General features: G+C 42.2%; 1 protein-coding gene across 1 annotated transcript in view; it reads right to left on the bottom strand.

The window, feature by feature from the left end:
- The window catches only part of DIO2 (iodothyronine deiodinase 2), a 134,762-nt gene extending 127,988 nt beyond the window's left edge, over positions 1 to 6,774 (bottom strand). The window contains 1 exon segment of the mRNA XM_087818785.1: positions 6,669 to 6,774. The gene's annotated coding sequence lies outside the window, so the exon portion shown is untranslated.
- Positions 6,775 to 12,695: the final 5,921 nt, after the last annotated feature.

The following is a 12,695-nucleotide window of genomic DNA, read 5'->3' as shown; positions in this document are numbered from 1 at the left end:
TCTCATGGAAGGGGGCGGGCAGAGGCTCAAGAGTGTATTTCATGGCAATAGGAAACGGGACACATTTTGTGCAGTCGCCAACTCCTTTGCATTTCTGAGGATGAAATGCCCCCTAGATCAAAGTGACAAAGTGGTTAGGATATTCACGGGACAGGAGACAAAGGGAGTTCATTCACTGCCAAGAAACAGCCTTCTGTTAAGTATTTAGAAGTTTAATAACAGTACTTACATGAGAAGCAGAATGCAGGAGAGTAGCTGGAAAGTGTGCACAGCTGAGCAGAAACTGGTCATTCTTCTGCACAGAGGCGGGCAATCGCGATGAGGCTTACCCCCATTCATTCATTCACTCACTCATTCATCACACAAGCACTGAGTGTCTGCTGTAGCCACTAGTGACCTCCTACTACCCAGCACCGAGCTCGGTATCATCAGGAATATACTATGCTTAACAAAAGCCTCTACCTTTAAGGAGTTTGCAGGCTAATTAATATACTATAATATACAAAATATGCACAAATAGAGGTGTCAGGCCACCTCTACAGCAATTGCAGAGGAGATAGGTGTATGTAGAGCCTCATCAGAGTTAATTTTGTTCTCTGCGGGGTTCCCATCCCACTAGGGTGAATGGGTCCATGTCTTTCTAGGAGCCAGTTCTAGATGAGAGTCAAGTTCAGCCTAGGCCTCACTCTGCCATGTTCCAACCCCACACCGGTGCCTGCAGGCCTCAGCAGAGGGGCCTTCCTCTGAAAGCAGGAAGCTGAACAGAACTGCTGCTAAAAGAATCTCCTCCACTTGGCGACACATTCCTTTATTTGATCATGGAGATAAAACCAAGTAGCTCCAATGAAACACCTACCTGGTTACCCCCTGCCAACTGTGCTTTCAATGGCAAAAAAGCAATTTTTTCCATATCATAAATAATAAAAAAAATGTACTAATGAGATTTATACAATATTGGAAAGAAGGATTATGAATATGTAGTTACCCTTTTAGGAAATTTACAGATTTCAACCAGTTAAGCCCCTGAGTATGATTATCTCATTAGTCCTGTGCATCAGAATAAATATAGAATCGATTGTGACTAGTGAAAACCATGCTTTGCCAAAAACTAGTGAAGACCAGGCTGTGGATGCAGAAGGGTATGTACCAAGTGTTAACCTAAGTGGAATTCACACTTATGAAAGGCAAGCAGCACCTGGCAGAGCCAGCTCCTCGTGTCCAGAGCCATTCACATAGCTGCCGCGTTGCCAGGCTCCCAAACAAACCATGTTGTCTTATCGCCATCCTGGGCCTCCACTTCTCAGAGTACTCCGTGTTCTTTCTATACCTCATTGAGACTGCTGAGCTCCTCACCCTCAGGCCTCCTCCGTGGCCTGCTTCTCTAGCTGTCCCTGGAAATGGATTTACTCCCATCCACTCTGACTCCTGGCAGGCATGCGAGCAATGTGGAACTCAGACCTGCTGTTCCAATTTGACCCTGTTCTTAAAAAGTGCTCGTCAAGATTGAGAGCTAGGCAGGGCAAGGGGTTCTGCTTGAGAGAAACACTCACTGAGCAAAAAGAGTGAAAAAAGAAGCAGCAGTTGGTCAGAACATTGCCTTTATCAGTAATGACTAAAGTCAGCCTTGGCGGGTGTGGCTCAGTTGATTGAGCATGTACCAGGAGGTCTCCAGTTCCATTCCCAACCGGGGGGCACATACCGAGGTTGCGAGCTGGATCCTCAGAAGGGGGCGTGCAGGAGGCAGCCAATTGATGTTTCTTTCTCTCCCTCTCCCTTCCTCTCTCTTTAAAATCAATAAAAACATTTTTTTAAAATATATCTTTGCTGATTTCAGAGAGAGGAAAGGAGAGGGAGAGAGAGAGAGAAACATCAATGATGAGAGAGTCATCGATCGAGCCCACAACCCGGGCATGTGCCCTGACCGGGAATCGAACCCCGATCGCCTGGACCCTAGGTCGACGCTCAACCACTGAGCCACGCCCGGCCGGGCAATAAAAACATATTTAAAAAAAATAATAATAATGACTAACATCAAATGATGTTAAATAGCACAGGCACTGTTCTAAGAGCTTTACCTGTATCAACTCATCTAACCCTCTCAACATTCTCATGACACAGATGTGCCTAGACACTCCACGTACACATAGGCAATGGAAGCACAGAGAAATAAGGCCAACCATTCAAGATTAGAACGTTGGAGCCAGACATCCTGCTCAATAATCATAATAAAATTAATTGAATGCTCAGTTGGGTCCATTCGTGTTAGTTCTGAGCCAGGCGCTGTGCTACATGAGTTACATGTATTGTCTTATTTAATCCCTACAACAACCCCTTGAAGAAGGTAGTATCCTGATGTTTCTTTATACATCATCCTATTTTCCATCCAAAGTGCAGAAATGTTAAACAATGGAGCCAGGGTCTAAACCACAGTTAGAAAAAAGAAACATCTGTTTTTCCTCCTCACTATTGCCTCTATAAAGTTATCTACAGCTGGTGCCTACAGGGAGTGGGTGGGACGCTTAAGAAGACTTGAAGCGCCCCACCTTTGGAAGTATTCAAACAGGGGCCATTTACTCGAATGGGGCAGCCTGTTAAAGTCGTTTCTGTATTTCCATATACCTGGAGATATATGTTTCTATCCATTCACATTTTTTCCCGTCTTTCTTGTCTTCTTTTCCTACCAGGTGTCTATGTATTCACCTTGAGTTTGCAAACTACTTTTCCCTTTTCATTTTTAGTTTCTCACAATATCTGGTGCCATATTCAATAATTCTTACCATTGCTGCTGCTGCTGCAGCGGAGGAGTTCAGGATTATGAAAGGCTCTGAAAAACAAGCCTGAATTGTCTTCTTACAAAACAGACATTTCCTTGCTGCATGTTTTCTGCCCAGAGCGAGGCTCACACTGTTCAGACTTGCAATGGACTGGGTGCTCCTAAGACGGCAGCACCACCACGCCCATGTGTTACCTCGGGGATGTTTTCTTTCTCTTCAGATCTGGATCTGCAGGGTTCTGGCATTCTTGGAACTTCGTGATCAGTCACAGATTAAGACAAAAAGGGTTCCATGGTGATGGAAAGTCATCGGATTCTGAATCCATTAGTGCAACGGATTCAGTTTCTCCGAAAGGGAGCACATCAGATAAAGTATAATAACAATTACCTGATGTTTACTAAGCATTGACTAGGTGCCACTTTACCAAGCACTTCACATTTATTACTCTGTGTAAGCCTCATACACAAAAGAAAATTGGAACATGAGATCCATCAACCAGGTTATAAATAGGAAACTGAGGCTGCAGAGTCACACAGTTGTGAGAAGTGGAGATAGTATTTTAAAACCACCACTGGACTGTGGGAACCACAATCCAGCATGGCCTCCAACTATCCAATATGATGGATTGACACAGTGTCTCAATGTTGTGCCAACACAAGAGCATTTAAGGATGCTGCTTCCTAGAGCTTTTATGAGGACTTTCCATGTGGAGGTAAGATCTTGCCTGAGCTACATTCCTACCACACTGATGGCTTGTTCAAGATGGCCTTGACCCAACTCGACATTTACTGGATGAACTCCTACTATACTTCCAAATGCCATCAAGTCCATACACTGTAGATTTAAATGCACAGTGTGTGTCTTGAAGCTCACCTTCCATAAGAACTTCCTCTCTCCGTATGTGTTTATTGATTTATGTCTAGGATCCTCTGAATTATAGTTTGAAGAACTGGAGGTAGGATCTTACATATATTCAACCAGGGTCTTGCTTTAGAATACACTGATCTTTGTTGTTGTTGTTGTTGTTTGTGGGGAGAGGGCTAATTTTATTCTATGCCATTGAGGCTTATCTTTTTAAGGTATTTAGCTTCAGAAACATAACAAAATCAGTGTGCGTGTGTTTTTAAATTTTGGCCACTTGCTTTTTATAAAAACATTTAGGGTACATTTTGTGGCACTGACACCCTAAAACCATGGAAGTGAGAAAAAACTTTAAATTATATATAAAAACACAAGAACCAATTAGATAGAGGTTTACACATATAAAACACTAAGGCTATTGAGGCAGATCCAGGCACTAAAGGTATAAGGAATTGAGACTCTACATTGGCTTGAAATGACTATATTATGGAATTTTGATGCCAAAACTCCCCTAGATCTGAATGACCCCATTACGCACACTTCCCCATGAGTGTGTGGGGATATGTTGTTTGAGATCATGTGGGTTGTCAGGACTAGGAGCAAGGCCACATTTGGTAACCCTTTCTCAGGCTTGTCACTTAGCCTTACCACTTGCATTTGGTGTTTCCTATTTAGTTTCACCCCTGATCTTCTTTCTTTCCTCATTTACCAAGTGATATTTTTCCTTCACATGCACTGTGGCCTATTTGGCAAAAGATCCACACTCAAGGTCCACCCCTGCTGCTAAGTCACCTTGAGCCAAACCATTCTCCCTGGTGCGAACCCCTTGCTATAACTTCTCTCACCTGCTTCTCTCTCTGTCTCCCCCATCGAACCCAGAACAGTGGCAATGACTGCACCCCTGATGGGGGCACCCTGGCGCACAGGCTGTGTCAACATGGACTACTGACTCGCTCTGAGTTTTACAGTTTGGGAAGCCCACGTATCTTGGCCAGTTACTTTCTTAAGCACCTGGAAGTCCTAGGAAAGTGATGTAACATGTTCTGCTGATAGCATGCCAGAGATAAGATTAAATACTGGTCTTTCTCATGGACATCCAGCCAGAAGTCAAATACTGCCTTCTTCCTTTACTATGGTGAAGTGAAATATTTGGGTTGGATGGTTCCAGTGTGTTTCATCACCCCGTTTTTGTGTTGTGTTTTTTTCCATAGGAACTCTTCTGTCAGAACAGATCAATGGTGCTCATCAGCTGATGTCAGGGTTCTAAGTAGCCAGTTTGAGATATTTCCCTCAATGCTCCTCTTGCCTCCACTCACTGGGGGCCCAGAGGGGGACTGCTTTGCACGTGCCAGTGAGGAGGGAAGTTTTTGCACCCTCTGCAGACATCAGAAGTCTTCTCATACTGTTTCACACAATGTCCTTAACTGCCACTAGAGATGGCACAGGGAGGGGTGCCAGCTGGCAACCTACTTGCTGGCTGGCTCTCTGAAACAGGTTTAACTAGTTAAATCAAAATTAATCACCAAGCCAAGATCATCCTAACCCCATATCAGAGAAAGAGTGAAACCCTGCCACTGAAAGGAGTTGCCAGGGAACACGAGGAAGTGCTTCTGGGCACAAAGATTCTGGGTGAGCCCATGTGTCTTTCATCCTATAGAGGTGTCCATTCAAGACTCATCGATTGAAACCCTAACCCCCAGCACCTCAAAAAGTGACCTTATTTGGAAATAGGGTTACTGTAGATGCAATTAGTTCAGATGAGGTCATACTGGGGAAGAGTGGGCCCCCATCCAATATGTCTGGTGTCCTATAAGATGCAATTACACAGGGAAACACCACGTGAACATGAAGGCAGAGAGTGGGGTGATGTTTCTACAAGCCCAGTGATACCAAAGATTGCCAGGAATCACCAGAGAGAGGCATGGAAGAGACTTCTCCCTCATAGTCCTCTGAAGGAACCAACGCTGTGGACACCTTGATCTTGTACTTCTAGGCTCCAGAGCTGAGAGACAATAAATGGCTGTTGTTTAAGTCACCCCATTTGTGGTACTTTATTATGGCAGCCCTGGCAAAACTAATACCATAAAAACATAATATAAAACTCTAGCAACCTGTAGATCACAGTAATAAGTTTCTAGACTAGAAGAAGGTTTATACAATTCATCATAGTTAATATTTCTCCTTATTGGGTGATACATAGTCTATTTCCACCCAACAAATACCATCACTTGAGTGTCTCAAAATAAACTAAAACAAACAAAAAACCAAACTCATTAATAAAACTTAGGTCTTTCTGCACCATCCTTCCCAAAGCAGAGTTCCATTTCCAATACGTAGTTGAGACCAGCTAAGGCCTGTGTGTGAATCAACTGGTACACTGGAGATGTACACTCTTTCCTTCCATACAACAAATAGTACTATGTAGCTGCTGGTACCAGACACTCTGACAGGCATTTAGAGACCCAACAGTGGGCAAACAGGTAGCCATGATCTTCACCGTGGCCTGTGTTCAGTGAGAAGACAAATACTGACCAGACAATTACTCGAATGTATACAGCTCTTAACTGTGAGGAGCGCAACACAATGCAGAAGTATCACCACTCTTCATAGGTAGCTATTCTCACTGAAGACCTGTGGGCAGGCAGAGCTGGGCTTACTCTGTATTTCATATAGAGGCTGCAATGTATGAGTTTTCTCCCATCAAAAGAAAACACCAAATATTGCATTCAGGGAACCAACCTACTGCCAAAAATAATCATCTTAATATAACATAGGACCCTAAAGAAGGAGGGGATCAGAGCTGAAAGTGGTAAAGAAGAGAAACAAGAGGCAAATGGGACATGGTGAGAGTTAAAGAAACAGGAAGCTCAGGTCAAGATGCTGACATCAAGTATCCCTAGCCCCTTTCAGGATTCAAGAAGAAGAGAGTGAAGACACATGCCCAGCGCCACGAGTGTGGCAGTGGTGAATGGCATGTGGCCGGGCATGAGATTTTGTGCAGTTGAAAGGATAGTACCCAAAATAAACGCCTACCTTTGTTCGCAGCTCTGTCCCTTTAAACTGGAACATCACTGTTGAGAATGCTCCTTGCTGTGTGCAGTGGTGAGCGCTGGAGCCTGCTGCCAAACGACATAGCTAGTCGCCAAAGAAGCTGCTGGACGCTGCTGAAGATGGGAGAAAATCCACTGAATTAGTCCCGAGCCTTGCAAAGGCAGCCGCCTCTCTCAATGACTTTCTCAAGTCCATTATACTTGTAGCTCTGATCACATGCAAGGATTTCCCACCTCTAGGGATAGAGGCAAGATCGTCAAAGTGCTGGCATGTATCCCCCAGGCCACTATGGGCAGATCTGCAGCTGCTGTGTCACTTGCCCTTGATGGAATTTAACAAGATAAACTGCTTCCTTGGCATTTATACCACACTTAGCATGGGTTATATTTACACCTCTTGCCTGTTGGTGATGACCAACTTGATGATCTACTTTGAGATCTCCCAAACAACGGAGGCATAACTGATTTGAAACGACTTTGGAGACAATAACTGCCTCACTGTATGAAAATAGGAACCCTGCTGTTTTCCCAAAACAAATGTTCAGGGAACACCTCTACTGATAGCTGGAGGCTGGGTTGCTGAGCAAATGACACCATTGGGGTGAAACACTCCGTAGTGGAACAGAAATAAGCTTGGTCCCCAGAACAGAATTCTACCATGACCATGGACTTGTCCTTGTCTGTTTGAGCTTACATAATTCACAACTGGCTGTCATCGTTGGAGATGACAAACCATTCTGAGGAAACCAGTTGCATCATTACAATGCCCAGGTGAGAATATGAGAGGAAAGCTATGTATTTTGAAAGTAATTAAGTTACATGGTAGGCTTACGCATGTTTGGCGCATTTAGCACCATATTTAAAAATGAGAGGGGAGCCCAGCAGGCGTGGCTCAGCGGTTGAACATCGACTTATGATCCAGGAGATCATGGTTCAATTCCCAGTCAGGGCACATGCCCGGGTTGAAGGCTCAGTCCCCAGTAGGGGGTGTGCAGGAGGCAGCTGATCAGTGACAACTCTCTCAGCATTGATGTTTCTATCTCTCTCTCTCATTCTTCCTTCCTCTCTCTGAAATCAATAAAAACCTAAAATAAAAAAAATTAAATGAGTGGGGAGAGATGATCTCAATAGAGGAAAAGAGACTAGAAAAATATTGTCTTCAAACAAAAGAAAAATGGAATGTTCTGGAATGGGTGGGTGACGGTAGTTGGTTAGAGCAGTAATTCTCAAAATGTGGTCCTGAGACCTGCCACATCAGCCACACCCAGGAACTGCTTAGAAACACAAATCTCAGGCCCTGCCCCTGACCTACTGAATCAGAAATGCTGTTGGAGGGGCGGGGAGCCCAGCAAGCCATCGTTTCCCACGCCTTTCAGTGATTCTGAGCCGTGCTCACATTTCTGAGCCACTGAGTCAGGGCATGAAGACCAACACACAAGCAAGTAATCCTGCTTCCCCTCAGCAGGGTTATCAGAGCAGAATTTCAGTGTCTCCAGGAAAGAAACTCTGCTCCCAAATCTGTAAATTATTAGAGGGTCTAACAAGTAACCAACGATGATAAAGAGATAAATAATTTACTAAAGTAGACTGACTGTTAAATGGTTCTTCAGCTGAGTAAGTGACAGACAATGATCCCTGTCCTTGTGATGTTTGCAGACTTTCTACGAGTTCACTACAAACAGCATTTTCATCCCCAAGCCCTTAAGCAACTGAAGTCACCCTTAAAAGCCCAGGCAGCTGAAGTTTTTGTGGTCTGGCAAGTATTTGCTATGACTCCCTTCACCTGAATCTGAGCATTTTCCTTCTGAATCATTCACTGAGTGAGGAGCATTTGAAAGGGAATTAACAAAGCACATTCTTTGAGGTTGGAAAATTACAATCTCCCATGATCATAGAACAAGCAAAGGACACACAGATAAATACAGAATGCTTCTACATTGTGCACTCTTCCTAACTGCTATATATACCTAGGGAAATTCCTACAAGGTCACTGGTCAAGGGAAATGTTGAAAGGATTGAAAATCTGGGAAAGGGAAAATGCACTATCATAAAAGTATAGAGTTAATGTGGTTTGTGCAACCTAAAGCTAAATGCCAGAAACATTTCTCCACTCTCCTCACCTCCCCAACACTTAACTCTGGGATATTAACGAAAAAGAGTTTTATGTGAAAGGAAGTGGGTTTTGTGTGTTTTTCCCTTTAAACTCTTTCATGTAGCATACACCAAAAAAGACAATTGTGTGCTTATTTTTAAAGTGACATCCATTTGCTAGTTCAGTTCCCTCAGGCTAAGAAAGCAAATGGATGTTTTGGCAAAAAGTCCTAACTAGCACTCAGGCTGGGTATCCCAGCCATGCCTAAGGAACATTTTATTTATTCAGTGTTCCACCATAATGGAAAAATGGTGCGATATTAATTTGGAAAATACTAGGAATATTCTAATGAAATTTCTCTTTTGATATGCCTAACATTTTTTCAAATATTATTTTGAACCTCATATCTCTACCATAAATAAACATTTCAAAGGATCCTTTTAAAAGGATACCCAAAGGTATTAGCCTCAGAGCCATCAAATCAATTTAATTCCAACTTATAGAAATTATTTCACTGAAAAACTAACATTTGCTCTGCCAGACCTGACTCTATAAGTCCAGATACTGAATTCAATTTTCTCCTTTAAATACTCTCTCACTCTCTCTTTTTTCTACAGCAAGGGCGGCAGCTTCTATTCATATCTCTGCCAAAACTTTTGAGGGCATTAGGAAGAAAATTACAAAAATAGTAATTTAATATTTTCCACCTGTAGCTATAACTCTCCTTTAAGACTCATTGGTCTCATACAAAACTCATAATGCTTTGACGTGCTTGAATTTTGGAACTTTCGCAATCTCTTTTTACTCACCACCAAGAATAGACTAGATGGTGCATCTCCTGTTTTAAGACAATGCAGTTTTAGTCTGGGAAACCATATCAGTTCTACAGATCATCCACCCAAGGTTAGTCTAGCTCACCCACCAGTAGTTTTCAAAGCTAAGATGTAAAGGAAACTAGTTCGCCTACTCCAGACCTCATGACTGCTACTGATGGGAAGAACCCCTCTAAGAAGCACCAGCCCAGAAGGTGTACAAAAGAGTTCAAGCGTTTGGCTGAGGCTCCATTTCCTTGGGCTTTAAAAGCCAACCAGTTATTTGAGCTGATGCAGCCAGCTTTGCTCTGACCTGTTCCTTAGACTCAGTAGGCAAGTAGCTTTGCTTGACGTTAAGGAAGTCAAACACCTCAAGCAAAGACTCAGGTAGCCAATGAATCAAGGTTCTGCACACACACACACACACACACACACACACACACACACACACACACAGAGAGAGAGCCTAGGAACCCAGATTCCTATGGTGGGGTGTTTCACAAAGGCAAAGGCATGGAGCCCTTCAGTTTTGTATCCCCTTCTTTCCACAATCAACTAAACAGGCTTTGACAGTAATTGGAGTCATGTGGATTTTATGCTTCAGGTTTTGTCAACTGTATAAAATCTATTTTCCACTCCTCACCTCCATCTAATTTTTCACGTATACCATGTACAAGATAGATGTCAAACCTCAGTATAGCCTTAGCCAGTGTGGCTCAGTTGGGTGAGTGTCATCCTGTGCACCAAAAGGTCACTGGTTCGATTCCTGGTCAGGGCACAGGCCTGGGCTGTGGGCTCGATCCCCAGCAGGGGGGTGCAGGAGGCAGCCAGTTGAAGTTTCTTCCTCACACCGATGTTTCTCTCCCTCTCCCGTCCTCTCTCTCTAAAAATCAACAAAAACATATTTTTAAAAACTCATTATAATAGAAATCTTTGAAAGACAGACATTTCCAAAGCTCTTAACCATGATTAACATCTTTTTTTTCTCAGATAGCACATAATGCAATTGGTTTTTCTTATAACAAAATTATCTGGACAGTCCTTGGGAGTTAGTCTGAATGAAATTGATAACTACAAGTAAACACAAATAATTTAAGATACCAAGTCTTGTCATTGTACTCATTTTCTTAATATCATTCCATAAATTCTGATTATTATATACTGATTTACTTGGAAATAGAACATACAGGAATGGTTTCATGTACACTGCATGTTGCCCTCCAAACAGTCTCCCGGTTCCAACACTAGTTTATATACATTGTTCAGTCTGCCTGGTGTAAAATGAGGTGGTTTGGCCTATGTAGTCACTAACCTCCTTTCTAAGCCTTAAAAGTCTCTGAGTCTCCTCTCAGAGGCCAAAGATTCAGATTCTTCAGGATATTTCAAGGACTTCCCCTACCAAGCCCAAATTACTCTACTTAATTTGGTTTAAGTCGGTTCATTCATTTAGTCATTTAACAAATATATACTGAGCACCTACTGTGTTCCAGGCAGTCTGCTAGACACTGTCCTTAAGAGGCTCATAGTCTAGAATTTTACATGTCAACATATAAAATTTGATATTTGATACATACTTATTTTTTAAAGGGCTACATATACTCTTATGCAGCACATATTCCATATTTTCCTGTGTGTCAGTGTAGATATGCCCAGCTTGGTCTAGCACCCTTGAAATTAGAAACAGCTTCAAGTCTGGGAGAATACTTGATCAATTTTGACGCCTTTAAACAAAGAGGTTAAGAGACAACCTATGTAATTAGTGTAAAAACAAAACGATAACAAATAGTTTATTCGAACAAATTAAGGAAATACTATAGATATTTTTCTTGAAATTTCCAGATAAAGTAGAGATCAACAAATCAAATCCCTGGTTGTGAAAACAACTGGAATGAGACTCAAGTGAGATTTGAGGAGTGTTTTTACCAGCAAGCTATTTCTCACTAGTCCTTAACTATTACCAATTATTACTTAAACCTGTATAGAAAGCTAGTATAAGGTTCGATCGATTCAGCAAGTAAATTTAGACTTCTTTCTGATAACACCTTTATTAAATTCTATAGGCCTCAAAGTACACTACTTAGATTTAGAATTCTATTTTGATAGCTATAAACCCTGTACAGTGAGCCTGTGAGTTAACTGATCAGCACTCCTAAGTTTGCCAGAATTTTATTTTTTCCTTGACCTCTGTGCTGTATCTTAGGAAACATAGAGCTGTTCATAGGTATAGAAATTTTAACTACACCAGATTTAGGAAGCACTAGACAAATTGCCACACCTTGGAATATCTCCCCAACTGATGTAAAATCATCTGAATTTCTCCATTAGATGTGCCTTCTTTTGGGTTCAGACACTGCATCACCAAGAGTGGCCTGATTGCAATAATGATGTCCATTCATTGAGTCCCTAGTCGATTTGAGACACTGTAATAGGTGCTTTACATAGTTATTCCCCAAACATCCCTGTGAAATAGAATTATCTCTTTTCCTCCCCGAATGAAGGAGTAAAGTTAGGGTGGTGACAGAGCTGGTAACCAGGAGCAGCATTTCATCCCTGTGCTCTTCCACTCTGCCACTGTGGGCACTGTGTGGAGCCATCATCACTTTTGGTGGTCCATCATAAAAACTGATTATATTACTCTCCCAGATGGCTGAAAATTGTCAAGCCAATATTTGTAATAGCAGAAAAAAATCAAATAACCCATCTGGGGAATGGTACATTTCTCAGGGTGATAATAGAACAAGCTATACACACAAGGCTGCAAGATTTAAAGAAAATTAATATAACAATAATTATTATGGCTAGCATTCACTGAGGACTTAACAATGCACATTCACTATATTAAGTGCTGCACATATATTAACTGATTTTAACCCCCAAGATCAGATTTGGAGAAATCACAGGGAAACATGGTGATAGGAAAAACAAGATTTGCCAAAAACAAACAAACAACCTTTGTCTCAAGGACATTCCTTTGCATAGATGGCTACCTTGAAAAGCTACCTAGTGATGATCTGGACACATCACACTCTTCTAACCTAGGACCTAGAATCTTAAAATAAAAAGTACTTATGTGATGAACAGGGACAGATCCAGTTTTGTTAGGCCT

This window comes from Miniopterus natalensis, chromosome 1 (genome assembly GCF_054644295.1).
Source record: "Miniopterus natalensis isolate mMinNat1 chromosome 1, mMinNat1.hap1, whole genome shotgun sequence".
NCBI classification, from domain to species: domain Eukaryota; kingdom Metazoa; phylum Chordata; class Mammalia; order Chiroptera; family Miniopteridae; genus Miniopterus; species Miniopterus natalensis.
Note: the sequence above shows the minus strand (reverse complement) of the source record. Positions and strands in the feature narration are given on the sequence as shown.